Source organism: Leucoraja erinacea, chromosome 31 (assembly GCF_028641065.1).
Source record: "Leucoraja erinacea ecotype New England chromosome 31, Leri_hhj_1, whole genome shotgun sequence".
In the NCBI taxonomy this organism is placed as follows: Eukaryota; Metazoa; Chordata; class Chondrichthyes; order Rajiformes; family Rajidae; genus Leucoraja; species Leucoraja erinaceus.
In genome coordinates this window covers 22,003,314-22,031,115 of record NC_073407.1, presented here as the reverse complement: position 1 = coordinate 22,031,115, position 27,802 = coordinate 22,003,314, and the positions used below count along the sequence as shown (strand labels likewise).

The 27,802-nt window shown below is 46.3% G+C and overlaps 1 protein-coding gene across 1 annotated transcript in view; it reads left to right on the top strand.

Moving 5' to 3' along the window:
• The first annotated feature begins 6,711 nt into the window (after positions 1 to 6,711).
• The window catches only part of LOC129712107 (retinoic acid receptor RXR-alpha-A-like), a 72,988-nt gene continuing 51,897 nt past the window's right edge, over positions 6,712 to 27,802 (top strand). The window contains exon 1 of the mRNA XM_055660307.1: positions 6,712 to 6,862. The gene's annotated coding sequence lies outside the window, so the exon portion shown is untranslated. The remainder of the gene's footprint in view (positions 6,863 to 27,802) is intronic.

Genomic DNA, 27,802 nt, shown 5'->3' with positions numbered 1-27,802 from the left:
GCACATACGTTTAAGTAATTTCAGATGATTATTCAACATTTTCATCTGTAGGCTTGTATTAACTTGTACTGTCAACCTTTCCATTATTTAATCCCTCCTGCCTTCCACTATATCACAGAACATGAAACCTGTTCATCCGTACTTACGTGCACTTCTGAGAACTGGCCACCGACTTAAAATATTAACTGTACTCCCAGCCACCATAGATACTGTACTGTGCGACAAGGGACTGCACATCACCGCCCCGCGCGGCTTGGAATGGCCGCGGGACTCTGCGAGCGCACGCCGGGGGCTCTAACACCAAGACCCGGTGTGCGACCTCGCACCACCCGGCGTGGCTTTAATGGCCGCGGGACAATCGCCATCGCCAGCCGGGGGCTTTGACTTTGACTCTGACATTGGGGGGGGGGGGAGAGTGCAGTGGAGAGATAAGTTTTTTTTGGCCTTCCATCACAGCGATGTGATGGATGTTTATGTAAAATGTAAATTGTGTTGTGTCTGGGGTCTATTTGTTTGTAATGTATGGCTGCAGAAACGGCATTTCGTTTGGACCTCAAGGGGTCCAAATGACAATTAAATTGTATTGTATTGTACATGGTGGGATCTTGAGCAAAAAACACAAAGTGCTGGAGGAACTCGGCTGGTCAGGCGGGATCTGTGGAGGGAAATGAACAGATGGTATTTAGTTTCTAGGAGGATAGACACAAAATTCTGGGGTAACTCAGTGGGACAGGCAAAAAGGAATGGGTGACGTTTCGGGATGGGACCCTTCTTCAGAAGGCATGAAATCAGTGGCTCGGGACCTTTCTCTAGACGGATGTAGTTGGAGGGAGAATGCTGGGTAAGAGAGGTGGGTGTGGGACAAGCCTGCCAAGTGGTAGGTTGATAGAAAATGCTGGAGTAACTCAGCGGGACAGGCAGCATCTCTGGAGGGAAGGAATGGGTGACGTTTCGGGTCGAGGCCCTTCATCAGTCTGAAGAAGGGTCCCGACGAGAAACGTCACCCATTCCCTCTCTCCAGAGATGTTGCCTGTGAGTAACTGAGGTACTCCAGCATTTTGTGTCTACCTTTGATTTAAACAAGCACCTGCAATTCTTTCCGACCCAAGTGGTAGGTTGATGCAGGTCGGGGGTCAGGGGGCGATTGGCAGGTGGCTGGAGTAAGGGACATGGGTTAGAGGTGAAAGGGAGACAAAAGGGTGTGAGATGAGGAAAGAAGAGGAGGAGAAGTGAAATGTAAAGTCGGAGGGAGGAATATGGGTGAAAGAACATGGAGAGGGGGGAGAGAAAGGGTGAGCATTTGAGACCCGGATGGTAGGTAGGCACACTTCAGAGGAGAAAGGAGCAAGGTGACTGGGGTGGTGGGACAAATATGTGTAACAGGTTATGTGTGTGTAGGGTGGGGGGGCTTTAGGCTAAAGGCAGCGGGTTAGGGGGGTATTATTGAAATCGGAGAATTCTATTTTCATACTGTTGGATTAGTTAATTAGTTTAGTTTATTGTCACGTGTTCCGGGGTACAGTGAAAAGCTTTTGTTGCGTGCTAACCAGTCAGCGGAAAGATGATATGTGATTACAATCGAGCCATCCACAGTGTGCAGATACACGATAAAGGGAATTGCGTTTAGGTTAGGCTACGCAAGGGGAATATTAGGTGAGATGGGGGGGGGAAAGAACTGGAAGTTATTAATTTGGGGAACAGCATGTGAGATGTCCTGGATGTAGATGGGAAGACACTGGATAAGGGGAGACAAGATAGAATCGAGGCATTTGAAGATGACATTGTCTGTCATTTTCCTCCACAGATGCTGCCTGACCAGCTGAGTTCCTCCAGGACTTTGCTTTTTTTTCTCTGACCTGGTGAGTTTGCCAGCTTTATCTGTTTGTAATTCAGTTGTCGGGCAGTCACAATACTTTGTTTTTATATTGTCAATGGAAGAACCACCATGTACAATAGTTGGATGCAATGATGAATTCAGACACTGTTTATATTCCTCAAAGAGAAATAAAATGCTGTCCTCGGCACTTCTTTCAAATGGTGTAGGGGGCTGGGAACTAAGGTGAGAGTGCAGAGTGTCATGTCCGCAGTGTGGAAACAGGCCCTTCGGCCCAACTTGTCCACACCGCCCAACATGTCCCAGCAACACTAGTTCCACCTGCCCACGTTTGGTTCATATCCTGATGCTCCCGATGTTGGGGGAGTCCAAAACCAGGGGGCACAGCTTAAGAATAAAGGATGCTTATTTAGAACGGAGAAAAGGAAATACTTTTTCACACAGAGAGATGTGAGTCTATGAAATTCTCTGCCTCAGAGGGCGATGGATGCCTGTTCTCTGGATGCTTTCAAGAGAGAGTTAGATATAGCTCTTAAAGAGTCAAAGGATATGGGGAGAAGGCAGGAACGGGGTACTGATTGTGGATGATCAGCCATGATCATGTTGAATGGCGATGCTGGCTCGAAGGGCCGAATGGCCTGCTCCTGCATCTATTATCTATTGTCATATCCCTCCAAACCTGTCCAATCCATGTACCTGTCTAAATGTTTCTTAAATGATGGGATGGTCCCTACCTCCTCTGGCAGCTTGTTCCATACACCCACCACCCTTTGTGTGGAAAAAGTTACCCCTCAAATTCCTATTAAATCTTTTCCCCTTCACCTTAAACCTATGTCCTCTGGTCCTCAATTCACTTACATTGGGCAAGAGACTCTGTGCGTCTACCCGATCTATTCCTCTCATGATTTTATACACCTCCATATGATCACCCCTCGTCCTCCTGCGCTCCAAGGAATAGAGTCCCAGCCTACTCAACCTCTCCCTAGAGCTCAGACACTGGTCCTTGCAGCATCCTCATAAATCTTCACTGTACCCTTTCCAGCTTGACCAGTGTTGCTGAGAAATATTCTTTCTCCAACCAATGGGTTCTGTCTAATCAGCCAGGTATTTCCGCTATTTCACAGGGTAGCATTTGCAAAATGGCTTCCAATGATAACTGGGTCACCGGGTTTTTGTGAGTTGCAGTGAGGATGCTGCAAGGACTCGAGGTGCTGTGAACCTGGTCTCATAACCTCTAGGGGGAGAAGGCAGGAGAATGGGGATAGGAGGGAGAGACAGATCAGCCGTGATTGAATTGCCGACTACATTTGATGGGCCGAATGGCCTGATTCCACTCCTATTTCTTATGATCTTATGATATTCAGCATACAGAAAGTGGGGCCACAATGTCTATGAACTGCAGGAATGAAGGAAGACTCGAATCAGTGGACAGAAGTAATGTCATTCAGCCAAAGAGTACACTAAATCTTGCCCTGATCCGAGTCTCCTTGAGGCAAAGAGGCTCATTTTATTTTAGTAAGAAGCATCGAATGCTCTTTAATTAATTCTTAAATCTGATCAAGTATAATTCATGGGGACAGTGATAGCTCATTATCAATGGTTTTGCTTTTCATTTGTCTTGTATGATTGGAGATAACCTCGTCTTTTTGGACTCCAAGTACAGTCTTGGTTTTGCATAACGAATCTGTGGTTGGTGAGAGTCTTATGAACTCTAGATCCTCGTGGTAGATCATGAAGTCCTGCAAAAATAGGGTTCCTGCCTTACCTTAAACCCTTACTTGAAAAGTTTCCGAAGAAAACCACTTATTTATGGCCATGCATATGGCTTCCATTATCTGCTCTCTGTCTTCCCATCCCATAACTCCTGAAGTCTCTCTTCTTCTTCTTCTTGCGTATGGCGTGCACAGCCTAAAGTTGTACGACAACTTGTTCTATTTGATCTTATTTGATTGTGCACGCTGGGTTGATTGCATTCGTGAAACAGGGTGGACCACGTGAAGGTTGCAATCTCCCACCCCAAAGACTTTCTCAATATTTGCTAAGCCATTTGCTTCTACATCATTGGCAAATTTCAGACTCTTGATTTTCGACCTAGCTTCAAACGATCGCAATATGCTGAGCACAAAATATGATCACAGCACAGAACCCTGGGGTTCGATGCTTTCCAATTTTTGTACGTGCAAAACCCAAACTGCCAGATGACATACAAGTCAGAAATTTTTAAAGAGTCGTTTTCAGACCAACAGAGTTCGGGAAGATATAAACAAAATCTGCGTGAGAGTTTGGTGATGTAAGACGTGTCATCGCACAGAATGTAGCTTGAATTAGCACAGAGAGTTCATAAGTAATAGGAGCAGAATTAGGCCATTCGGCCCATCATGTCTATTGTGCCATTCAATCATAGCTGATCTGTCCTCCTCCTAACCACATTCTCCTGTCTTGTCCCCATAATCCCTGACACCCGTATTGATCAAGAATCTCTCTAACTCTGCCATAAAAATATCCATTGACTTGGCCTCCACAGCTTTCTGTGGCAAAGAATTCCTCAGATTCCCCACCAGCAGATGCACCAGAGACAGAGGATGGTTTAGGTGCGCTAAGGGTGCGCCATCATGTTGTTTGTTTAAGAAGGAACTGCAGATGCTGGAAAATCGAAGGTACACAAAAATGCTGGAGAAACTCAGCGGGTGAGGCAGCATCTATGGAGTGAAGGAATTAGGCAACATTTCGGGTCGAAACCCTTCTTCAGACTGATGTGAGGGTGGGGGGGTGGAGCAGAGAGCCGAAACGTTGCCTATTTCCTTTGCTCCATAGATGCTGCCTCACCCGCTGAGTTTCTCCAGCATTTTTGTTTACATCACATCATGTTATGTTGACTGGTCACATTCCACCCCAGGCATTCCAGCAGCCCAACCATCCCACGGACAAGTAATGTGACGCAACCATTGTGAAAATGTAATCGCCACAACACCCAGGGGTTTAAGCAGAAGTCAAACAGCTGCTCGCCTTCAGCGGGGATGATTGAAGGATTAGGATTGCTCCTGGGTCCACGCAGGGTACTCGCTGAGGGAACTTTAAGATTGCATTTTGTGTCTGAGAGGAGGTTAAGTGGAACAGACAGAGCAGCTAATCTATAAGTGACCAAACCCCTGGAGAAGATCAGGTTTCTGCCTTTGAATGGTCGTGATCAGTCTCTTAGTGGTTAATGATCTTATCAGAGCTACAGAATGTTGGGATGTGGGGGAGGGGGTGGGGGTTGAGTAGCAGGAGTTAGTTTAGTCAGTGTATTATTATTGTCATGCGTATCGAGGTACAGTGGAGATTGTTCATTACAAACAAGTTATCTTTGTCCTAAATGTTTTTTTTATTTTGCTGGGATTGACCATATTCTATCCGTATATTTCCATTTGAAGCTGGCAATGAATTGGAATTAATGAGAAAGTGAAGAATGACTACTGGCACTCGATCAGGATGGGGATTTTAGGCTTTAGAGATACAGCACGAAACACAGCGGCCCACTGAGTCCATGTGGACCAGTCATCACCCTATGTACTAGCACTATCCTGCACATTAGGGAAGTTTTACAATTTTACCGGAACCAATTCACCTACAAACATATATGTCTTTGGAGTGTGGGAGGAAACTGGAGCACCTGGAGAAATGTACAAACTCTGTACAGACAGCATCCTTAGTCAGGATTGAACCCGGGTCTTTGGCGCTGTAAGACAGCAACTCTACCGCTGTGCTACAGTGCCGCCCTATACGGAGCAGACTGATGGAACTGTGGAAGGTTCTCGACCCGAAACGTCACCTATTCCTTCGCTCCATAGACGCTGCCTCACCCACTGAGTTTGCCTGCATTTTTGTCTACCTTCGATCTTTTCCAGCCTCTGCAGTTCTTTCTTAAACAGATGGAACAAATACGGTGTGGCTTCAGAGTGAGCAGGGTGCATTTAGATGAATATGTGTGTTTTTTTTAAATTTTGCTGGGTTTGACGGGAGAGTGCAGATTGCATCTATATTTGAGACGGGCGATGGTTTGGTATTAATGAGCAAGTAAAGACTAACCACTGGCACTCGATCAGGTCGACTAGCAGTCTGACAGCACAAATACAGGGTACGTTTGGATAAAGAAGATAGACACAAAAAGCTGGAGTAACTCAGCGGGTCAGTCAGCATCTCTGGAGAGAATGCATTTCGTTGTCTCTGTACTGTACACTGACAATGACAATTAAAATTGAATCTGAATCTGAATCTGAATCTGAATCTGAGAGAAGGAATGGGTGACGTTTCGGACCAGTCTGACGAAGGGTCTCGACCCGAAACGTCACCATTCTGGACCCCTACTCCAGCATCTTTGGTGTAAACCAGCATCTGCAGTTCCTTCCTGCACATATGTTTGGATAAATGTGTGTGTTTGATTGTCAGAGTGTGTGTGTTGGGTGGAGGGCGGGGCCAGGAGCAGTGGGCGGGGCCCATAGTGGGAGGGACCAGGAGTGATTGGCGGGGGGAGGGGCCGGGCGCATAATGGGCGGGGCCGGTGAGTGGTGAGTGGCGGGGTTGGTGCTGACGGGAGGGGACAGGTGGGCGGGGCGAGGAATGATGGGCAGGGCGGGTGGCAGCAGTGCACGTGTGCGGCGGGTAGTGGGCGGGGCCGGGGGGGGGGGCGGAGACAGCGGTGATGGGCAGGCCTGGGGGCTGGGTTGGTGTTGTTGGCAGCAGCGCGCATGTGCGACCGCTGGTTGCCCGGCGGAGGGGCGGGCCGGGCCGGGCCTCGGGGGGAGGGGCCCCTGGTTGCCCGGGGGAGGAGGGGGGGGAGCGGGCCCATGGGCGGGCTGGTCCGCGGCGGCGGTGGGTGGAGGCGAGGGAGGGGCCTGGTTGGCGAGGAGGGCACACAGTCGGGGGGCGAGGCCTGGCCTAGTTGGCGGTGCGGCCTCGGCCTCTGCCTGCTGCGCTCTCCCCCGGATTCCCGGCGACAGGCCACGGCCCGGCATGGAGCGCGTCCCCCCCCGAGCCTGCTGACGGATGGTGAGTGCGGAGCGCCGGGTCCTCACCCCGGCCGGGCATCGGGGATCGCAGGCCTGGGTCGCTGCCCCCCCCCCCCCCACATCACTGCCCTCGGCCTCGGGCGGGCCCCCTCCCTCGCCCTGCCCCCCCCCCCCACCCGTCCATAGCTCGATCTTACTGTCACTGTCTGCTTCTGCCCACCTCCCCCTGCCCGTGTCTGTCTCTTCCTCCCCCTTCTTTCCTTTGCCCACCTCCCCCTCCCTTTGCCAACCTCCCCCTCCCTTTGCCAACCTCCCCCTTCTTTCCTTTGCCCACCTCTCCCCCCCTTTGCCCGCCCTCCCTCCCTGTCCCCCCTCCCCGTGTCTGACTCCCCCTTCCCCTTTGCCCCCACCTCCCCCTCCCTTTGCCCACCTCCCCCTCCCTTTGCCCACCTCCCCCTCCCTTTGCCCACCTCCCCTTTGCCCACCCTCCCCCTCCCCTTTGCCCACCTCCCCCTTCTTTGCCCTTTGCCCACCCTCCCCCTCTCTCCCCTTTGCCCTTTGCCCACCTCCCCCTCTCTCCCCCTTTGCCCACCTCCCCCTCTCTTTGCCCACCTCCCCCACCTCCCCCTCCCTTTGCCCACCTCCCCCTCCCTTTGCCCACCTCCCCTCCACCTTTGCCCGCCTCCCCCTCCCTTTGCCCACCTCCCCCCTCCCTTTGCCCACCTCCCCCCCCTCCCTTTGCCCCCTCCTCCTCTGCTCCACCTCTCCTTCTCCTTACCCCCACTCTCTCTTTCTCCCTCCGCCCACCTCCCCTCCCTTCCTCTTGCCCACCTCTCCCTCTCTCTCTCCCCCTGTCCCAGCCCACCTAACCCCCTCCCTCCCCCTCTCCCCAGCCATGCAGGCCTGCTGGCATTATACCTGGATTTATATGCGTGGTAAATTATATCCAAAAGTGGCTTAATCGCAGGAGTTAGGTAATGGTGGAGGGCTGTTTTGCTGACTGGAGGCCAACGTGAATAGTTGGGATATTATTAGAAAATGTTCTCAGGGATAGAGTGAAACTGCACTGGGAAATGCAGGAATTGATCCCACTCCCTTTCTCCCCCTGTCTGCGTCTCCCTCCTCCTGTCCTCCTTTCCCTCTCTGCTGCTGTTTTTTTTCTCCACAAAATTGAAGCCCGATCAGATTTTTAAAAATTTCTATTGTGTGAATCAATTGATGAGGTCTGGGCCTTGAACTTAAATGAAACACAAACTGGGCCTTGAACTTAAATGAAACACAAATCTGTGAATCACTGATACAAGATTACGATACTATCATGGGGTTTCTTTCCTGCACAAGAAACAATCTAAAGGTATCATTGAAGTTTGCAGGATTCTGAAGATATTCCATAAAACTGACCCAGGGGTTAACTGACCCAAGGGTTCAGACTCAGATGGGATGATGAGGAGGGAGTTGGGTAAATTTGTTCATCAGACGGATAGTTAAGTTGAAAGGGCACTGAAGACACACACACACCTGAGGTGAGAAGATATCAATCTTTTCGTGTTGATTTGAAGATGGTATGATGTGATGTAATTCATGAGAAAGTTTGGGACACCCTGAAGGATTAATTTAGCACCCTGGACTCTTAATCCCATTTGCCAAAGATAAGATCTGCCACTAAATTTGACATTCTGAATTTCAGGCATTGAGCTCGCAAATCATCCTTGGTAAGGTATTGAATGAGACTTGTTTCTTGAGGAAGTGGTAATTGACATGTTTTATTGTTAGTGTGGTTGGGTCTACTGTTGCAGTTTTCAGCTTCAATGACATTTGGTTGGATTGGTTAACAAAAATGGCATGTCTGAAGTTGATAGCTATGTTGTCTCGCATTACATGATGCTCTCACGTTCACTCACATGCTTGTTCTCTCACTTTCCCTTTCTCGCGCTTTCTTTCACTCTTGCGCTCCCTTTCCCTCTATCCCTTGCTATCTTTCTCTCTCTCTCGCTCTTTCTCACTTGCTCCCGCTTTCTCTCTCTCTCTCTCTCTTTGCTTTCTCTCGCTTTCCTTCTAGAGTCGTGATGACTTTTTCTGGTAATATGTTATGATTGAGCGTTCGTTGCTTGTGTTCGTTGACAAATCTTTTACTTTGATTTCGGTGAAAATCTGCATCATTGAGGTTGCCTTTATAGAAAACATACATCCTGTGGGAGAGCTTCAATGTCCTACTACACACCATGCACAGGAAATCCCTTTTGCGAATCTGAGCTTCCCCACATAAGCAGTAGATCGTGCTATTTTTATCCAGTTTTGCAGAGACTGATTATGATTAATCCAGGCAGCTCACATTCACCGGAGTCTTCGTCTTGGAGACTTAAACCAAGGCAGGCTGAGAGATTTTACTGTGAGTGGAGGCAGAGAACAGGTAATCAGCTGGTGTCAGTGGGGTTCCGTCCAGACCGGTAGCCATTGTAGACCCAAGTGACTGCAGATGCTGCAATCTCGAGCAGAACAGCTGGATACAGGTTGTGAGTGGGTGGTGATTGGCAGATTGGTGGATTAACTGGCAAAGCTTAAAGGTGAAAAGGATGTCCGATAAAGGAAGAGCCGCACCTCACATTCCGCTTGTGCACCCTACTACACAATGGCACACGCATCAAGTTTTCCAATTTCAAGTAATACTTGCCCTCACTTTCCTCTGAACCTCCCCCACATCCCAGTACACACACATTTCTCCCACTATTCCCCATTACACTAGTCACCCTATTCATTTCTGAAGAAGGATTTCGGCCCGAAATATTTCCTTCACTCCATAGATGCTGCTGCACCCGCTGAGTTTCTTCGGCACTTTTGTCTACACCCTCTACCCCCCCCTCCAATACAAGGCTATTGGGCATCACACCGTAAGTTTATACTTTCAGTTGATTCGATCCAAAGCACTGGAAAACAATCCCTAAACCTTTCGCCCCTCCTGCCTTCTTCAACAGAGGCTGATCGCAGCACATCAGATGGTGAAAGAGCTACCATTTTACTCGTTTAACATCTCCTTGATTGGGTTTTGGGCATGGATTCATTTGCATGAGGCTTGATGGCAGTTTACTGATGATTAGTCTCCTGGGGCAGTTGACTCCTGAAAGCCTGTAACCCTCTGTTACAATGGATAATTAATCTTAGTTATGCACTTATCTCGATTTGAATCAATTTCTGATGCAACATATTTTGTATCGGTAGATGAGAAAGCAATGGCCTCTATCTTTCTCTTGGTTGACTTGCCACCTCTTCTCTTTTCTCATCTCCACTCTCTCTGCCATTGACAACTGCACTTGTTCATTTACGATCCACTTCTGCCATTGTATGCCTGCTTGTCCACATTTGCCACTGTCTGCTCTTGCTGTGGTCACCTCTTGCAATCTTGCCATTAGTCACACCTACCACCTACCTGTTACTCTGCTCCTTCTCTGTCATCTGTCCCTGTCTCTCTCCCTGTCTCTCTCCCTGCCTCTCTCCCTCCTCTCTCCCTGCCTCTCTCCCTGCCTCTCTCCCTGCCTCTCTCCCTGCCTCTCTCTCTGCCTCTCTCTCTGCCTCTCTCTCTGCCTCTCTCTCTGCCTCTCTCTCTGCCTCTCTCTCTGCCTCTCTCTCTGCCTCTCTCTCTCTGCCTCTCTCTCTCTCTCTCTCTCTCTCTCTCTCTCTCTCTCTCTCTCTCTCTGTCTCTGCCTCTGCCTCTGTCTCTGTCTCTGTCTCTCTCTCTGTCTCTCTCTCTGATTGATGTTGCTGTGGGCTGCCACATTGAAGATCACGTCAGGGCTAGTGGTGGCTGAGCCAGTAGTTGCAGAAAGAACTTTTTGTCAGAGCAGCAGCTTTCATTGGGACCACAGAGCAGTTTTGTGCTCCTGCCAAGTGTCTGCTTTCATTCATGTGTGCTTGCGGTAATCAGTTCCTTGTGCTCACTGCCTATGAGAATCAGAATTACCGTTGCCCTCGTTTTTAGTTTAGTTCAGAGACACATAGCGCCTAAACAGGTCCTTTGGCCCACCGAGTCCACTCTGACCAGCGATCCCAGCACACTTACACTATCCTACACTCACTAGGGGCAATTTACATTTATACCAAGCCAATTAAACCTGTACGTCTGTGGAGCGGGAGGAAATCCCGGAAATCCCAGAGAAAACCCACGCAGGTCATGGGAAGAATGCACAAACTCTGTACAGACAGCAGCCCTAGTCAGGATTGAACCGGGGTCTCTGGCGCTGTAAGGCTGCAACGCTACCGCTGCACTGCCGTGCCGCCCATTTTATTCTGCGTGCCTTTTGATTCATGTATTGGACTTCAGTGAGTGTAAGATCCAGCCTTCTCACCTGTCACTACATCATGCTGCAACTGTTTGTGACATTGTGCTTTCTGCAGCAAGCCTACAGGTTATGAAGGGACCTCTCACCTGAGGTTTTAATGGAACCAGTCGGGAGAAACAATTTCTTCTGGCAAATGTATCCATAATTAGCAATCTCAGATTTAAACTAATTGTCAAAAGAGCCATGGAGCTATTATTTGAAATTGCGAGTTGTTAACATCTAAACGCACTACCTGGGAATGTGTGCACATCAAACCCGTAGAGGATTGTAAAACGGCAATTGGGCATTTACTTTAAGATTGAGAGTTTGCATGCTTAAGGGAGAAAAGCTATGTAATGGGGAGTCGCTTCAGAGGGCCACTGACCCAACACACAGATCCTGTTCAATTACGTGATGGATTTGTGATGCTGGCAAGGCAAACGATCGGGAGAATCACAGAAAAATTCACAAACTGGCAGAACAGGCTGGTATCTCAACATAACAACGGCGGTGAGCTAGCTTCGTGATTGCTGTTATTGCTGGATTGGGAGTTGTGGGATTTGCATCAAGTGATGACGAAGCAGCCATGATTATATTTGCAAATCATGATAGTGTTTGATTTGGAGGAGAACTTGCAAGTGATGGCATTCTCGTGTATCTGTTACTCAAGGTTTGAGAGGTTGTGCAAAACACTGTGGCGGGTCCTGACTACGGGCGCCGTCTCTACGGAGTTTGTGCCTTCTGCCCGTGACTTGCGTGGGTTTTCTCCGAGATCTTCGGTTTCCTCCCGCACTCCAAGGCCATACAGGTTTGTAGGTTAATAGGCTTGGTGTAAATGTAAAGTTGTCCCTAGTGTGTACGATAGTGTTAACTCGCGGGGATCGCAGGTCAGTGCGGACTCGGTGAGGCCGAAGGGCCTGTTTCCGCGCTGTATCTCTAAAACTAAAACTAAATAAGTTGACAAGCTGCTCCATCCTCGGTCTTGTCGAATATTGTGAGTGTTATCCGTGGACGCGAGTAAAGCTCCATCACACTCTTGATTTGTGTGTTGTGAAAGATAGAAATGCTTTGGAGATTCTTGTAATAGGTTTCTCAGCAGACAATTGTCATGGGATTTTTGAGGCAGGTTCAGTTAAGTTTCCGATCCTAAGTGGATGAGGGAGAATTTGATGAAATGTCTCCAAACGTCATTTATCTATGGGTGCCTGAGCATGTGAAACGAGGAACTGCAGATGCTGGTTTACAACAAAAAAAGGCACCCCGGAACAAATCTGTTGGTGTTCAAGAAGGAACTGCAGATGCTGGAAAATCGAAGGCAGACAAAAGTGCTGGAGAAACTCAGCGGGTGCGGCAGCATCGATGGAGCGAAGGAAATAGGCAACGTTTCGGGACGAAACGTTGCCTATTGCCTTCGCTCCATAGGGGCTGCCGCACCCGCTGAGTTTCTCCAGCACTTTTGTCTACAAATCTGTTGGTGCTCGCTTTGAAGCGTCTGCATGAAACGAGTGCGGGTGAAGAACCAGTGCCCAGTTTAGGTTTTCAGGCGGCACTGTGGCGCGGCAGTAGAATTGCTGCCTTTCGATCCCAACTATGGGTGCAGTTTGTACGGAGTTTGTACTTTCTCCCCGTCACTGCGTGGGTTTTCTCCGAGATCTTTGGTTTCCTCCCACACTCTAAAGACGTGCAGGTTTGCAGGTTAACTGGCTTGGGTTTGTATGCTTGGTATAAGTGTGAATTGTCTCTAACATATGTAGGATAGTGTTAATGTGCGGGGATCGCTGGTCGGTGCCGATTCGGGTGGGCTGAGGGGCCTGTTTCTGCACGGTATCTCCAAACTAATAACTAAACTAAGCTGAAGGTGGCATTAGGTAATAAATGCAAAAGATCCTGAAAGGTCTTGATAGGATGAATGACAATAGACAATAGGTGCAGGAGTAGGCCATTCGGCCCTTCGAGCCAGCACCGCCATTTAATGTGATCATGGCTGATCATCCCCAATCAGTACCCCGTTCCTGCCTTCTCCCCATATCCCCTGACTCCGCTATTTTTAAGAGCCCAATCTGGCTTTCTCTTGAAAGCGTCCAGAGAACCTGCCTCCACCGCCCTCTGAGGCAGAGAATTCCACAGACTCACAACTCTCTGTGAGATAAAGTGTTTTCTCGTCTCCGTTCTAAATGGCTTACTCCTTATTCTTAAACTGTGGCCCCTGGTTCTGGACTCCCCCAACATCGGGAACAGGTGGAGAAGATATTTCGTTTTGTGACGGTGTTACTCATTGAGATTAAGAGTCGCCCATTCCAGCCCGCAATAAGGTAGTTTATTTTTCCTGACGGTTAAAGATTTTTGGAATTCTTTCTCAACGAGTCTCTGGGTATGTTTAAGGCCAAGGTTGATACCTAAACAAGGAGGTGAATGGTTAGGTAGAGCAGGCATGAAGGGCCGTGTGGCCTATTCCTCCTTCAACTGTTTGTAATAGGACTGGTTGGGCATGTCACACAGGAACGGTAGAAAGCCACTCCATTTCTTTATCCTTTACTGCCACTTAATCATGGGCCGTGTGTAATTTGACCATCTATCTCCCTCCGCTCCATAATAGCTTTGTGTAACAAGAACTAGTTTTGTGTTTTTCAATCAGCTGTTTGCATGTTGCGTCTGTGCATGCAGATGTGTTTTGCTCATTTACGTCTCATATTACACGTGCTGACAGTGGCAGAGTCTGAGCACAGAATGTGTGACCTCTGCTTCCTGTTGGCATGGAGGAGAAGCTTGTGCGGCAAAGCCTCGGTTCACAGGCGGACCCATCTGGGTCATTGAAAGTGCACTCAGAGTTCGGAGGCTTCACCGGTGACTGACTGCATCCAATAGCACAATCAATCTGATAGCAAGGATCCACATTATATTATTTAACCTACGTTAGTGTCTGAATTGCTGCATCAAAGAGGTAATATTGAAAGAAAGATGCGCATTTTGATAATGTTTAATGTAGTTTAGAGATCCAGCACAGAAATGGGCCCTTTGGCCCTCCGAGTCCGTGCCGACCAGCGATCCCTGCACATTAACACTATCCCATACGCACACTGGGGTCAATTTACAATTATACCAAGACAATTAACCTACAAACCTGCATGTCTTTAGAGTGTGGGGGAAACTGGAGAAAACCCACGGGGAGAGCGTACAAAGTCCGTACAGTAAAGCGCCCATCGCCAGGATCGAACCCTGGTCTGTGGTGCTGTAGTAAGGCAGCAACTCTACCGCTGCGCCACCGTGCCGCCCCTGCATGTCTTTGAATGTCTTTCAAAGCAGTACCGTTTGAAACGGTTGCCGTCGATTTGCCGGGAGCACAGTAATCAATTTAGTTTTGATTCCAGCTTTGTTGCAACATAATGCCTTGTTCAGAGAAATTAACCTTCTGCTTTTGAACCGAACACTGCATCACTGGTCGCAGCGCTTTGGTGAATTATTTCCCATGCAGGAGGTTGTTTTGCTCGTTCCACTGCTCAGGAAATTCGGACAGGAAAGAGGCACAGGGCACGGCGGCGCCACCTGAAGGGACTGCCTCCTCTGAATTCGTAAATCTGCTTCAGGAAGCAGCTATTAATTACAGCTGAGGATATCCTAAACTGCCCTTTGTCCTCCTACCGGGACCACCTCCCTTCACTCTCCTTCCCTTTGCCACCTCTGACCTTTACCGTGTCTCCTCTGTCTATCACCCTCACTGTTATTCATCATTCAAATCAATCATTGAATGATGATCTTGGCTCGTCACTGAGCGAGCTCCCCCCCCCCCCCCCCCCCCCCCCGACTGATTTCCATCCTGCACTCAAATTCACTTGGACCATCTCCGACATCTCCCTACCTTTTCTAGATCTCACCGTCTCCATCACAGGAGACAGACTATTGACTGACATCTATTACAAACCCACTGACTCTCCAGACTACACTTTTTCCCACCTTGCATCCTGTAAAGACTCTATCCCCCTACTCCCAATTCCTCCGTCTGCACCCAGGATGAGGTTTTCCGTACCAGGTCACCGGGGATGTCCTCATTCTTAAGGAAAAGGGTGTTCTCCTTTCCATTATAGATGAGGCTCTCACTATAGTGAGGTCTCCTCACTAGACCTTCAGTCCCATAATTGCTCATTATTCCCAGGGGGTATTTTGTGGTCTTCGGTGAGGACAGACATAATATTTGTTCAGTGCCTTTCCTTATTCACTGAAACAATCTCTCGTGTCTCAGTCCGTAAGGGATCCACTGTATGCCAATCTTTTCCGTACATCTCTCAAGTGCGTTACTCTTTCATTGACAATAATTTAATTGACTATCTATCTATCTATCTACTCTTTCATTGCGTTTCTTGCAACATGTGTATTCTGCCTTTTTTCTTATCAACGTTAGTCCTCTGCTTAATTGTGAAATGTTCTTAACCCTCACCCTACAAACTCTTTTTTTTTTCTTTCAAAATTATAATCCTTTTCCTTTAGTCCAATAATCTCTTAAACTTGTGTAGAAAGGAACTGCAGTTGCTGGTATAAACTAAAGATAGACACAAAGTGCTGGAGTAGAGATATGCATGCTGCCTGGCCCGCTAGAATTGTCTTCTTTTCCAAGGTTGGATCAATTTTCTTGTCAGGATTTTGCACCTCATAAGATATATTTATTTGTTGATATATACATTAACTATTGGCAATTGCTTGTCTACATTAGGTAGACAAAAGTGCTGGAGAAACTCAGCGGGTGCAGCAGCATCAATGGAGCGAAGGAAATAGGCAACGTTTCGGCCCGAAACATTGCCTATTTCCTTCGCTCCATAGATGCTGGCTGCTGCACCCGCTGAGTTTCTCCAGCACTTTTGTCTACCTTCGATATTCCAGCATCTGCAGTCCATTGCCCTTTGAGGAAGAGAATTCAAAAGACTGGTGTTGCCGCATTTGGAGTATTCTGTTCACTGTTGGTCACCCTGCTATAGGAAGGATGTTGTTAAGTTGGAAAGAGTGCAGAGAAGATTTAAGAGGATGCAGCCAGGACTTGAGGGCCCGAGCTGCAGGGAGAGGTTGGTCCGGCTAAGACAATATTCCTTGAAACACAAGAGGATGAGGGATGATTGTATAGAGGTGTGTATGAAAATGAGGGGAATAGATAGGGTAAATAGGGTGATACAACAACCAGAGGACATAAGTTTAAGGTGAGGGAGGAAAGATTTAGTAGGAACATGAGGGGCAGCTTTTTCCACACAGGGTAGATGAAACAAGCTGCCAAAGGAGGTAATTGAGGCAGGTATTATAACAACACTTAAAATACACGGACAGGTACATGTATAGGATGTAAAGGGGTAAGTTTAGAGAGATATGGTCCAAGGGCAGGCATGTAGGACAAGTATAGATGGGGCATTTGAAACAGCATGGGCAAGTTGGGCCTTTTTCAGTGCTGTATGACTCTGATTTCCAGCCCCCTGAGAGAAATATTTGTCGTCTTGATCATAAACCTCGTTTTAAACAGTAAGCCCCATGTTCTTCCAGAACGTGAACCATCCTTTCTACATTTACCTGCTCAGGTCATTGTTTGTTTTAAATCAGGTTGTTGTTCTTCTTCTAGACTCTAGTAGGACATGTCTTTGCTCAGTAGGAAACCCGACCATTCATGATACCAGGCTGGTAAACCTCCTTTGAATCGCTTCCAGTGATTTCATGTGTTTCGTTGAATAAGGAGAACAACATTCCACACTGTTCTCAAACATGGTTTCGCTGATGCCCTATATAACTAAAGTATAACTGCCCAACATTTGTATTCATTTCCCTGGCCATAAGTTATAACATTCTGTCACTTTCTGAAGTACTTGCTATACCAGCATAGCCTTTTGGGAATCAGAATTGTGCATTTGGACATGCGGATATTTTCCACAAAAATATTACATCTACAATATTTTCCATAAAAATATGACGTCTTATTTTTCTCGCCAATACAATACAATTTTCACATTCTCATTTGCTGCAAGGTTACAATAATCGGGTGATTGACTTGGCCACTCAAGAATTGACCATTTTGTAGCTTTGAAACATGCTTTAGCAGAATGTTTGGGATCATTGTCTTGCTGTAGAATGAACCACCGGCCAATGAGTTTTGAGGCATTTGTTTGAACTTGAGCAGATAGGATGTGTCTATACGCTTCAGAATTCATTATGCTACTACCATCAGCAGTTGTATCATCAATGAAGATAATTGAGCCAGTACCTTCAGCAGCCATACATGCCCAGGTCATAACACCCCCACCACCGTGTTTCACAGATGAGGTGGTATGTTTTGGATCTTAGGCAGTTCCTTCCCTCCTCCATACTTTGCTCTTGCCATCACTCTGATATAAGTTAATCTTCATCTCATCTGTCCACAAAACCTTTTCCAGAACTGTGGTTGCTCTTTTAAGTATTTCTTGGCAAACTAACCTGGCCATCCTATTTTTGCGGCTAGCTAGTGGTTTGCATCTTGCAGTGTAGCCTCTGTATTTCTGTTCATTAAATCTTCTGCGGACAGTGGTCATTGACAAATCCACACCTGACTCCTGAAGAGTGTTTCTGATCTGTCGGACAGGTGTTTGGGGATTTTTCTTTATTACAGAGAGAATTCTTCTGTCATCAGCTGTGGAGGTCTTCTTTGGCCTCCCAGTCCCTTTGTGATTATTAAGCTCACCAGTGATCTCTTTCTTCTTAATGATGTTCCAAACAGTTGATTTTGGTAAGCCTGAGGTTTGGCCGATGTCTCTAACAGTTGTATTCTTGTTTCTCAGTCTCATAATGGCTTCTTTGACTTTCATTGGCACAACTCATGTTGATAAACTGGAGTAAAGACTAGGTGCAGAGAGCTCTCTTATACCTGCATGGTGGAGCAATTGCAAACACCAGTGAAGCCATGTGTCCCAAACATTATGGTGCCCTGAAATGTGGGGACTATGTGTAAACACTGCTGTAATTTCTACACGGTGAAACCAAAATGTATAAAAATGGCCTTTATTAAAATCTGACAATGTGCACTTTAACCACATGTGATTTTTTTTCCTATTACAAATCTCAAATTGTAGAGTACTGGGGCAAATAAATAAATGATGGGTCTTTGACCCAAACATGATGGAGGGCACTGTAGATAGGTGCATTTAGCTCTTTAATCTTTGTGATCCTGACATTGGGCAGGCAACACAGTCTTCAGGACTTGCTGTTAGGTTTGCAAGGAACATTATTACTAACCTTATTATATTATCCCCTATTAATACTCCATTCCTTTCCATTCCTTTAACCTGTGGTCCCAGCAACTGTTCAGTCTGAAGAAAGGTTTCGGCCCGAAGCGTTGCGTATTTCCTTCGCTCCATAGATGCTGCCGCACCCGCTGAGTTTCTCCAGCAATTTGGTCTACCTTCGATTCTCCGGCATCTGCAGTTCCTTCTTGAACAACTGTTGTGGTCAGTTTGCTCACCATCCCTGTGTTTTCTGTTCTCGCCCATTGAAGCTGTGATCATTTTCTGTTTGTTGAATAAGTACAAGGCCTGGTGATCTTCCAGCACCACTCCTGAATCCTTATCCTTGCCTCATCTTTAGTCATAATTTCCCGTTTCTCTCGATTAACCAGTTCTGCAGTCCTTAATCTGGGAGGCATTGCAGTTTTACATAACAGTGTGTCCAAGGTAATTTTATCCTCCCAAGTTAATTGCAGCAGCTACATTTTGGATTCCAGGTTATCAATTCTGAGCTAGGTACTACCTTTTAAAGTTTAGAGATACAACCTAGATCCTTTGGTGCATGCAGACCAGCGATCACCTCATGCAATAGCAATATCCAACACTAGGGACAATTTACATTAGACAGGGGCCGATTAACCTGCCAACCTGTCTTTGAAGTGTGGGAGGAAACCAGATCACCCGGAGAAAACCCACATAGTCACAGGGAGAATGTGCAAACTCTGTACAGACAGCACCCGCAGTCAGGGTCAAACCCGGGTCGCTGGCGCTGTAAGGCAGTCACGCTAACGCTGCTCAGCCTCGTGGTGTAGTTTGGTTTGTGGTTGTTGGTGGTTTCCATCAGTTGCCATATTTTATCACTGCAAACATCGCCGATGCTGCCATTCCTGTCTTAGTCAGTGTATTTAATTAATAACTTATCAACAGGCTATTTATCCTGGTTAATTCTAACTTTTTTCTAGTTGCTAATCTAGTTTCATGACAGTATTGTGGTTCAATGAATGCAGAGGATTACAATTCAAAGCAAACTGATTTGATTGAGAAAAGACTGTAATCTCTGAACCAGGACTTGTTGGTTTTTGAAATGTGCATCAGATTAATTATTGATTCAGAACAGAGAAGATGTGATTAAGGTTATTTTGTTTACTTAAGTATAAAATTACACCATTGCTTTTGCCTTGTTGACGATCCTTAAAAGCCAAGTAAACTCTCTTAAATATGGAGCTTTTCGAGATCACTGCACGCTGTACTAAAACGTGGTGTGCCTTAGCGGAATGACCACAATGGCCACAAGTTCAGAGTCAGCCGGCAATGGCTTCCATTAACTAGTTAAAGCTGGTGATCTAATTCACTAGAGGACTGGTAGGTGGCAGAGTTACCAGATTTTACTACCCGTTTACCATTACAAATGAAAACTAAAAGACAAAGACAAATGTAACAAGAAAACAATATACATAAAATAAAATTACCCTCTTAATAAAATCTATTCTTGTGGTGAGCATGATATACTGCAAAAGCTGAATGCCCAGTTTTATGGAATTCCAATACAGCTAGTCTTTTTGAAGTTTCTGATGGGATAGTGACAGCAATAGATGACTTCACCCATGTAAAGGGTAGAGGCCAGTTGACTGGAGTTTCTGCCCCTAGTTATAACCTTGTGTGTGCTGCTGGAATATTTGCATGGGTGGGCGGGGGCGGCGTTGTGGTAATCTGAGCTGCCATCTGTGGTTCAAATGGGGAGACGATCAAGGTGCCATTTCCTTTTAATTGAATGAACATGAGAGTGGCACGCAGCGACTGATAAACGATTCCATCTCCAACGGAGCGGCTTTTGAGACTGCAGATTAGTTTGCGTGGGATTGGATGTTCGGGTTCCTTTGAATGGAGAATTTGATTTTGCTTGCAGTGCAGATTGGTAGATGGAATCTTTGCTTTGCCACACATCAGCAGGGATGTGTGGCAAATACTCATTTGTAAAGTCGTCATTAGGTGTGGGATTTTTTTGCAGTGGAATCTTGTTGATTTGAGCCCCAAAAGTCCCGATCTTGCAATCCAATTCAACACTACAAATACAACAGTCACAGTGAGACTGATGAAGGGTCCCGATCCGCAACATCACTTATTCCTTTTCACCAGAGATGCTGCCTGATGCGCTGAGTTACTCCAGCATTTTGTGTCTACAGTGAGTTTTGCACTATGGGAGCAGCAGTGCTGACAGTGTTGCGTACCATCTTTTTGATGAAATATTAAACTGGGGGCATATTGTAGCATATGTTTTGTATGCTATTTGTCTGTCATTGTTAATTTAGATTAGCTTAGAGATGCATCGCGGAAACATGCCCTTCGGCCCACCGATTGACCAGCGATCCCCACACATTAACACAATCCTACATACATTAGGGATAATTTATACATTTATATCAAGCCAATTAACCGATAAACATGTACGTCTTTGGACGTTAAATTGTTCCTTTAAGGTCACCCTTGCAAGGAGTGATGACGTCTTGGTGGTCAAGACGCAACTTCTCCCTCAATGTCAGCACGATGGTGGAGGTAGTCATTGATTTCTGGAAGTGAAGTGGTTTACATGCCCCAGTCACCATCAGTGGTGCTGATGTGGAGATGGTTGAGAGCTTCATGCTCCTGGGCATAGATAATTTGTCCTGGGCCAACCACATTGAAGCTATGGCCAAGAAAGTGCACCAATGCCTCTTTGTGTTGGAAGGAACTGCAGATGATGGCTTACACCGAAGATAGACACAAATGTTGGAATAATATTGGATTAGACTCAAATATTGAAATGTCTGAATGACAATAAAGGAATCCAATCCAATAAAGGAATCCAAATGGGCACCAGATGTTTAAATAATTCTTTGGAGAGAAGGAATGGGTGTTGTTTCGAATCGAGTCTGATGGAATAGTCTCGACCCGAAACGTCACCCATTCCTTCTCCCCAGAGATGCCCACTACCTGTATGTCGTCTATACCCATCCATTCGCTGCATATTCATGTTCCTATTGTAAAAGCCAATATCAGATCCACTTCCACCACCACCCCTGGCAGCGCATTTCAGACATCCACCACTCTATGGGGGAAAAAACAATCTTTCCCCACACATCTCCTTTATACTTTGCCACTCCCACTTTCAAGCTATTTTCTCAGGTCTAGCATTTCCATGTGAAAAAGGTTCTGCCTCTCATAATTTTATAAAGTTGTATTGGGTCTCCCCCTCAGTCTCTGATGCTCCACAGAAATCAATCCAAGTCCAATAAAGTCCATGTCATGGCCTTTCTGAGCTCTGCAGGTCAAATTCGGAGAAACAAGCTAAAAACAATATACTTGATGCCAAATGAACTTAATTCTGTCAAGGTAACACCGGAAGCCAATAACATTTCAACTCAACTGTGCAGCATCATGTAAGGTTCTTCTGAAGTAAATAATCAATTCAAACCTGCATGATGCGCTGTCAGTGTGCAATGAGACTACGTTGCAGCTGCCCGGGAAGTACTGCCTGGTGATGGCAAATGCAAGAATTGAGAGATGGACAAAAGACAAACTGCTGGAGAAAGTCAGTGAGTCCGGTAGCATCTGTGGAGGCAAACGGATGCAGTTGGATATCCTGCATCAGAATTGAGAGATGATGAGAGTTTAATCATGAAAGATAAGAAAGATGTTATACTTGTGCTTGGATGACATGCAGTGCAAGGGATGGATCAAGTGCATGTATACATGAATAGATTGGGTAGATGCGCAGAGTCTTTTGCCCAGAGTCGGGGAATCAAGAACTAGAGGATATAGGTTTAAGGTGAAGGGGAAAATATTTAATAGGAATTTGAGGTAACTTTTTCACACAAAGGGTAGTGGGTACATGGGACGAGCTGTCAGAGAAGGTAGTTGAGGCAGGGACTTAATTCTGTGGTGATAACACCGACCAGATGTTTAAAAAACAAATAAACAGGTACATGGAGAGTAGACAAGTGCTGGAGAAACTCAGTGGGTGAGGCAGCGTCTATGGAGCAATGGAAATGGGAAACGTTTCGGGTCGAAACCCTTCAGTCTGAAGAAGGGTTTCGACCCGAAACATTGCCAATTTCCTTTGCTCCATAGATGCTGCCTCACCCGCTGAGTTTCTCCAGCATTTTTGTCTTCCTTCGATTTTCCAGCATCTGCAGTTCCTTCTTAAACAGGTACATGGAGAGGACAGGTTTTGAGGGACATAGACCAAACACTGGCAGGTGAGACTAGTGTAGCTGGGGCATGTTATTTGGTGTTGGCAAATTGGGCCGAAGGGGCTGTTTCCATGCTGTATGACTTGATGACTCTAAATACAGAAATACCATAATAGGTTAATGAAATTTGATTTGATGCAGTCAAATGACCTCGGCTGCAAGGATTCGGTACTAGGGCAAAGGCACAAATGTTGTTCTCATGCAAAACCAGTCCTATCTCAGGAAGCAAAGTGCCTGGGAAATTGAGTTTGAGACTGTCAGCATTGGAGAGACAAGTTAACCATCTCAAACTTAATCTCTCGGAGACCTGAGGATCCCAGCCGGTAAGATGACATGATGTAATGTCTGAAGCAAGAATTTGACAGCATTGACAGAGATAGCCTGCTGTTAGAAACATAGGAAAATAGGTGCATGAGTAGGCCATTTGGCCCTTTGAGCCAGCGCCGCCATTCAATATGATCATGGCTGATCATCTAAAATCAGTACCTCGTTCCTGCTTTTTCCCCATATCCTTTGATTCCTTTAGGCTTAAGAGCTAAATCTAACTCTCTTGAAAAACATCCATATAAGGCTACTGGTCTGTAATTCCCCAGTTTCTCTCTCCCTCCTTTCTTAAAAAGTGGGGTTACATTGGCTACCCTCCAGTCCACAGGAACTGATCCTGTGGACTACTTCATTGGCTGTAAAGAGCTTTGAGATGTCCTGTGGTGGTGATAGGTGTATAGAAGTCATTGCATCTGAGTGCAGACCAGTATGATGAAAGTGTCTGCCTTCCACTGTGGTGCTCTGGGGTTTTAGGATTTAGAGAAACCTCGGCTTGCTGAAATTGAGATTTTTGACCTCCTAGCCTGGGCCCCTGGAACATTTTTTTTAAAAAGCTTGCGTTAATGTTGGGAGTGGTGCTCCTGGAGGGAGGAGGTTGGTTTGATGTTCCTGCGGCCACCCGGAACGAAGACCCAATGGCAACATGCAGTGGAATCTTGGAAACCCCGAAGACCGGAGAGGAGGGAGCCGCTGGCAGAGACGGACGGGAAGAGTGGACCGACGAGAGGATCCCAGGGAATTACCTCCAGTGCCGTCACCTGCAGGAGTTGCACCCCAAGACGCAGAGGCAGTCAGCAGAAGAGAGTCCCGCCGACTCGCAGGCCTGCTGGCTTCCTGGATCGGGGGCGTTCCAGGACTTCCAGCATGTGGACCGGACTTTGGACTGTTTGTGTTTTCTGCTTTTATTGTAAAGGGCGCTAAAACTGCGACCACTGTGGCCTCCGTGGTCGTGCAAAAGAATGTCACTGTGCTGTGCGTATGTGACAATAAAGGACCATTGAACAACATTGTATCAAAGTACAAAGGTGTACTCGTTCTTTACAGATCAGCTCATTATCATCCAGGGCAGTAATGCCATCTTCAGGGATCTGGAGCAGAGCTCGCAATACAAACTCACCACAAAATGGATCTGGAAACTTGATCCAAGTACCAGTCAGCCTAGGTTTCATGTTTTGTATGAAGAATATTCTCCTCTGAGTCAGAAGGTTAATAGCACTACTCCATATCTTGAGCCATTTGTAGTGTTTGACTGTCCGGAGTAGCGCTGAGGGGACATTGCATCGTCGAGGGAGAGGAAAGAGATGTGGGTGGGAAGGGTGCATGGTACTCAACTCTGGGTGCTTTGTGGTTTTGGAGCATCCTTTGGAGGGAGTACAGCAGTGTCAAAGGCATCTGAGTTATTCAACTGAAATATCACTTTCCTGGATACATAGAAACATAGAAAATAGGTGCAGGAGGAGGCCATTCGGCCCTTTGAGCCAGCACCGCCATTCATTGCGATCATGGCTGATCGTCCCCCATCAATAACCCGTGCCTGCCTTCTCCCCATATCCCTTGACTCCACTAGCCCCTAGAGCTCTATCTAACTCTCAAATCCATCCAGTGATTTGGCCTCCACTGCCCTCTGTGGCAGGGAATTGCATAAATTCACAACTCTCAGGGTGAAAAAGTTTTTTCTCACCTCAGTCTTAAATGACCTCCCCTTTATTCTAAGACTGTGTGGCCCCTGGTTCTGGACTCGCCCAACATTGGGAACATTTTTCCTACATCTAGCTCATCCAGTCCTTTTATAATTTTATATGTTTCTATAAGATACCCCCTCGTCATTCTAAACTCCAGTGAATACAAGCCTAGTCTTTTCAATCTTTCCTCATATGACAGTCCCGCCATCCCAGGGATCAATCTCGGATAAACACACATTGCTGGAGTAAGTCAGCGAGACAGGCAGCGTCTCTGGAGAGAAGGAATGGGTGAAGTTTCGGGCCGAGTCCCTTCTTCAGACTGATCTGAAGACTGAGTTACTCCAGCATTTTATCTCTGTCTTTGGTTTAAGCCAGCATCTGCAGTTCCTTCCAACACATATCAATAGCCTGTACCATTTGATTGCAAAATATTACAAGGTACTTTAGAGTATTATTTTTCTCTCTCCCCTACCATTTTCCTTCTTCACCTCCAGGCCCCTTCTCTCTGGTTTATTCTCCTCTCCCTCGTCTGCTTCATAACCCTGCTTTAAAATAAACCCTATCTGTTGTGGATAGATCCTTCCCAGTAATCATGTTGTTTTTTTTCTGGCTTCTGAGCATCACATGGAAGAAGAGGGAAGAGAAGGGGAGCCCTCTGGCTCTTGTGTTTTGCCCGAGGGGACAGATTCCACAGACGTCTTTCATTACTTTGAATCTCAGCTTCACAGAGCCTGAGCTTTCACAAGCCCTTTGTTTATGGAAAGTTCAGCCTGCTTGGCAGCTGCTGAATCTTCTCAAGGATTGGCTTGTTTTCTTGGAAATAAAATAATTTCCCTCCTCCCTGGTGGTTGGAGAAAGTATTGAATTTTGAAATTAAAGTGATGGACAAATATTCAAAATAAAAATATGTTCCAAATTTTTTTTTTTTCCCATTGAACCTTGATGGTGATGTGATATTTACCAAATGTATTTCTCAGTTAATTCTTTGTATCAAGTCTAAAGAGATTCATCAGATTGATGGATTCTGAAAGATTTAACCTAATGAGGCCCTAGTCACGGAGTAGTGACATAATTAATTTTGATCAGGTCATCCTATTTGCACTTGGTAGCGATTCAGTGGAATTCATTGCCACAGAAGGCTGTAGAGGCCATCAATGGATATTTTTAAGGTAGAGATAGATTCTTGATTAGTACGGGCGTCAGGGGTTATGGGAAGAAGGCAGGAGAATGGGGTTAGGAGGGAGAGATAGATCAGCCATGATTGAATGGCAGTGGAGTTGAAGGGCCGAATGGCCTAATTCTGATCCTATCACTTTGGCAGTTGTCAGGAAGCTGAGCAAGTATTGGGGGAGGCTCCTGAATTGGCAAATTCGGTAGTAAACATCAACCCCAGGAAAGGTAGACAAAAGTGCTGGAGAAACTCAGTGGGTGCAGCAGCATCTATGGAGTGAAGGAAATAGGCAACGTTTCGGGCCGAAACCCTGAAGATGCTGCTGCACCCGCTGAGTTTCTCCAGCACTTTTGTCTCCCTTCGATTTTCCAGCATCTACAGTTCCTTCTCAAACCCCAGGAAAGGGCTTTGCCGACACTGTCTGGATCACATCTGCTGTTTAACACTCGTTCTCAGACTCACTTATTTAACTATCAGCAGGAGAAAGGGTGTTCAACTAATCAGTGATCATGAGACAGGATTTGAAAAACTGAAGAAGAATTTTTAACTCTGAAGCCTCGTGCTTGTTGTAATATCTCACATTACCCCATCGGGTCTTTAGAGGTGTAAACTGTTCCAAGATATTTCACAGGTCTGCTCTCTCCACATTGCTGATTTCCCTTGGTTTGCATTGCTTGTAGTGCAAAGCCTAATGTTTCAGGAACACATTCCTGTTCTTACAGTTTCCCCTTTGACTACATTTTTCTCTGCCCCATATTTTGTTGGTCGATGCGGCTCTGAAACACCTTTTAAGCTATCCACTGATGTAACTGCAAGTTTGTTAATGAACTTTCGTGCTTAGTTTTAGGCAAGCTGTGGAGAGTGACTTGTGGACTGTTCAGGGTTTCCATGTGAAAGATCATGATATGAGATACCTCGGTGGGCTGGTGACCAGAATAGCTTGTACCATTTGGGAACTGCAGAACCGAGAGATGGAAGTAAGGAATTTGTACTCAATATATTCTACTGAAAGTTCTCTGAGCAAGGTAACATGAATCATCTGTATGTGACCCTTTGGAAAAATGTGCAGTTTTGGTACAATGAAGTGACATTTAATACGAGCATATTTGCCTTTATATTTTAATGTTGCCCGATATTGTTTGTAGTGCTGGTGTCCTTCAGTATCCTGTCCTTCTTTACTTGTGAACTGATACTTATTAACTGTTTGCCTGATCGTGAAAGCCTGTGTCAATTATTAAAAGTTCTGCAGTTTCCAGGACCGCTCCCTAGCAAAACAGTCCCAGCTGGGCTCCGAGATCACTTGGATTTGTGGAACTCCCTGTAAGCTTGTTGAGAATCTATCAAACTCATCAGAACCTGAACTGTTGGCTGCCTGCAGCACTTGAATCTTCTTGTCACCTGTCAGCTGCGGCCGTGCTTTGGTGCATAGGACTGATTCTACAAAGCTTCTCTTGTCTCTCTGCCTCGACAAGGGTGAGCATTGGATGGGGGTTTTCGGTTTGAATCCTGAGGCTGCTTTCTGTGAGTCGGTGTGGTGCAAAGCTCCCTCAGTTGTATGACTTGGAAGTCCTCCGCTCGGCTTCCAAACAACCCCCTACAGTTCTTAAATGGTCCTGGAATTGCCTGCTCTGCCAAGTTTGTGTCAACAATTCCTCTTTCTGTGCTGATGCCTGGTAGCGTGGGCGGTTTTGGAGCCTGTCTAGAGCTCTGAAATCTGATATTCTTAGCTTCGCTGCTGGTGGTGACTACAGTGCCCTCCATAATGTTTGGGACAAAGACCCATCATTTATTTATTTGCCTCTGTACTCCACAATTTGAGATTTGTAATAGAAAAAATCACATGTGGTTAAAGTGCGCATTGTCAGATTTTAATAAAGGCCATTTTTATACATTTCGGTTTCACTATAAAGAAATTACAGCTGTGTTTATACATAGTCCCCACATTTCAGGGCACCGTAATGTTTGGGACACATGGCTTCACAGGCGTTTGTAATTGCTCAGGTGTGTTTAATTGCCTCCTTAATGCAGGTATAAGAGAGCT